The sequence below is a fragment of the Heterocephalus glaber genome, unplaced genomic scaffold, assembly GCF_053883595.1.
Source record: "Heterocephalus glaber isolate CG9 unplaced genomic scaffold, H.glaber_assembly_v1.0 deba00001118, whole genome shotgun sequence".
NCBI classification, from domain to species: domain Eukaryota; kingdom Metazoa; phylum Chordata; class Mammalia; order Rodentia; family Bathyergidae; genus Heterocephalus; species Heterocephalus glaber.
Window position 1 is genome coordinate 1,796,792 of NW_028258196.1, and position 4,018 is coordinate 1,800,809.

Genomic DNA, 4,018 nt, shown 5'->3' on the forward strand with positions numbered 1-4,018 from the left:
AAGCTGTGAGAATAATGTATGTTTATGATTCATGGCCATTCTTCCAGACCCTGTGGGAAGCCATACACCACAAGAAAGAATACAGCCAAGAGTCCAGAGTAGAGAATTACAAAGGAACATGGAACAAGAAAACCCTAATTTATTCAGCCATGTCTTACTCAGCTGGTCCTGCACCTGGACTCAGTGAGCAGATAAGCCAATAAGACATTCTTTTCAAACCTAAGTTAGTTTGATATGGATTTGTGATTAAAACAGAAAATTTTTAATTTAATTTTTCAAAAAGGTATCATAACTCAAGAAAATCATAACAAACCCCTCCTCTTCAAATTGTTCTAACTTGCCCAGTTTCCATCCCCAAAATCATTTTCTACGTAATCTTATAAATTTTCTGTATGCATATACAAACAAATATAAAACTATTTTTCTCTATTTTAACACAAAAAGATAGCATATTAAACACACTGTTCTGTGTGTTGCATTTTAATACCAAACAATGTAGTGTATCAGTCTTTTCCTACAAATGGATCAGCTTCTTCCTTCCTTTATATGCCTATGTGGTTTTATAGGATTTACTCTGCCAGAAGGCCCTGGAAAGGCAAGTTGGTTTTGAGGAACTGAGTTGACTCTATGTGAGAAAACAGTGTCATTCTATGGCAAAGAAAACATATGATTTCTAGCCCCAGTTTTCTAAATATTCCCTTTCTGTGTCTTAATAAGTGTAATATTCCCCAAAGATGAATGTCAGCCTCTAGGGGTACAACTGCCATGAAAATTATGAATGGCTTTATATGACCTTAAAATATGACTCTAGGGCAGAGGGAAGACAGTGGCGTGGGTTACAAGTTGGATACTGCAACTCACCAAACGATCAGTGTCTGTGTGGCTCTGAAACATTTTGCGACTACTCGTCAATATTTCTAAAATGTAATTGGGCTACTTCATACTAATGTTTAATATTTCATGATCTCATTGTATAATTTCATATTAAAATGTGTATTTCTAGTTTCCCTTGGCAATCTGGGTTGCTCATTTCTGTGGTGATAAAAGTGACACAGTGTCTCTGCTGACACAGTCCTGCCCAGCATGTACTGAGCAGTCATGAGGCCCTGCATCAAGGACGACTAGAAACCTCACAAGACAGAATTAAAGAGAAGGCCTACGTATCCCTCCCCGGGAGCCCGACTCCTCTTCTCTCAGTGAGTCAATGTGTATAGATCACCTCATCTCAAACTGAAGGGACTTCCATGAGAACAGAGTAAACGATCTCTTCAATTTGCAACTTTGATGGACAACGTTAGTTACAATGCAAGTGTTCCTGAAAGATTCGCAAGGAACAAGATGCTCCGGGAAATGCACTTCTGAGCTATCTACGAGTGAGGACTGAAGCCCTTCCCCACACCTTCGGCCCTTGTGGAATCCCCAAACTCCCACCCTGAAAGCGCGGTCCTCTCCTGCGGCTCGCCCGCTGCTCTCCCGGGGGGTGTGAGAATGAGCCCCTAAGTTTCTGGGCTCCTTGGCTGCTGGCAAATCCCCGACGACCCCATTGCCAGCCTTCCCCGCACCACCTTGCACAGTAGTCTCCACAAGGCTCTAACAGGTTCAGGTTCAATGGCAAGAACCCGCCATAAACAGGGCGCTCCTTTCCAAGTTGTCCACAGGCCCCCAGGCCTGCCACGGCCTCCCCCAACTCGAAGGTCAAGGGCTTTCTGGCCAAATGTTATGTCTCATGCACTATTGTTTCTCTTCTTTACAGCTATGTGTCTCTTCTGGATAGTTCACTGTGTCATCATTTTATTACATTTGAATCCTTGAGGACTTGAAAACCTCTTAAAAGAAGAGTAATTTTTCCAAGACTATCTTAGATATGCTCAGGAAAAAAAAGGACACACTTCTCTTTTTTCTATCTACCTCATTAATTTTCTTTCATTTAACAGAGAAAGAAAAGAAGAAAATTACTACTGCATGTAGAAATCTCAACACAGAGCATGCTTACAGGAAGGTTTCCATACTCATTCTAACTGGCGATATCACATCAATCAGCTTTCTTTGGAATCTCAATCATAGGAAAATGAGCATCCTGAATTACTGAGTCCTTGCCAGGGCCAATTCCAGATTTCAGGTTAAAACTGAGATCTAACAATAACTTGATTGTGTGACCAAGAGAACAACTTGTTCCTAGTGTTCCATTGTGCTTTTACCTAAAGAGAACAGGTTAAACATGCACATTTCTTCTGACACCCTTGCCAAAACACCCAAAAAATAACAGGATAGAACTTTTACAGAAAGAAGCATAAAGTATCAAGGGCAAAGACAATGAGAAAAGAGATGATTGCAACCAAATGTAGGCAGTTAGGAAGTGGTCAGCTGGTGTCTCACCTAACAAACCTGAGAAAGCTAAATCCTAAGGTGATGGAGGTTGGGGTGTAGGGTGAGAGTAGAATGATCCCCAGCACTGAATCCATAAAGCCTCAGGGATTGATGGCCCCAGTATTTATGAAAATGCACACGAAGGCAAAGTTGCAACCAGAAGGAACAGCAGAAAGGCTGTTGAGGTGTAATTGGAGTTCCATTGCTTCTCCTAGCTGGTGGGAAACTGGGATCTGATTCCCATAGAGGAAGAAAAAGATGGCGTGGAGGCAGTGGTAGATTGACTGGTTCTAGAAACATTCAATGATGTGGATACTGTCTTGAAAGGAAGAGGACAGAAAAAAAAAAAAGAAGAGGATGAAGTGCAACATGTCACTTACTAAAGCTTAAAGCACTTGTCAGCATTCTTTCTCTACATGGCTCCCATAAAGCACACAGTGAGGTCACCACCACCCAGAAGTGACAACATTTCCACAAACAGCTGACCCAGCCAAGAGAAAAGAGCTGGAAACCCTGATGTGGAGTGGGAGCTCCCATAGCCACACCAGGTCGCTGCCTGCAGTCATCCAGCCTTTCATGCTCAGCATGGAATTTCACTCATTTTTAAGGTGATCTACTGTTTATGATTATGAGCCAGGCAAAAATCCCTAGATATCGGAGGAAAAATTCCAACATAAAAAACAAAGCCAAAACAAAACTACAAAAACAAACAAGTTGCAACTTGGAGGAAACAGACTATAGGACATGAAAATAGAAAAAAGAGAAAAGCTACATCAAAAACTTCAGAGAGGGCTGGGGATTGAGCTCAGTGGTTCCTCCACCTGCCACACAAGCACAAGGTCCCGAGTTTGATCCCCTGCACCAAAAAACCCCCCCAAAAAACCACTTCAGAGAAATGAGGTTCCTGAAATGTGAGATTTTATTGAAAATAAACATTCAGAACAAAGTAAAACAAAAGAAAAATCAGAAATTGAAAGTATGATAATTTAACTAGAGGAATTTCATATTAGAAGAGAAACTTGACAAACTCTTCCAAAATTAGATAAAAAGATAAATGGAAAATATGAATATCATAAAAAACTAGGGAAGAAATATACCAACAAAAACGTTTGTGAGAATTTTCCACAGCTGAATTAAGAATATGAATTTCTACATTTAAAAGGCCCAACATATGTCTAGTAAATAAATAGAGAATTATACAAGATCCAGAAATAATACATTTTAAAATTCAGAGGACAATATAAAGATCAACAAAGTTTTCAAAGGGGGAAAATAAACTAGATATAAACAATCAAGATTCAGAACTAGAGAGGACTTCTTCAGGGAACACAGAACACAGGGATAAAGTGGAGTAGTGCCTACAAACTTCTGAGGAGAGCAAACTTACCTTCCAGATATTCTGACTTCGGTGAGGCCTTTAGAGATTCAGTCCTAGCTTCATTTGCTTTTTTTTTTTTTGGTACCGGGGATCAAACTCGGGTCCTTGCGCTTGCGCAGCAGGCAGCGAAACCACTGAGCTAAATCCCCGGCCCTTCATTTGCTTTTTATGTATCCTTTTTCATGAACCTAGTAGAGAAGGTCCTTTATTCTCCCCAAAGAGGGAGAGGCAATTAGAAAAGACTTAGAATCCAACAGACTGGGGAGCCTACAT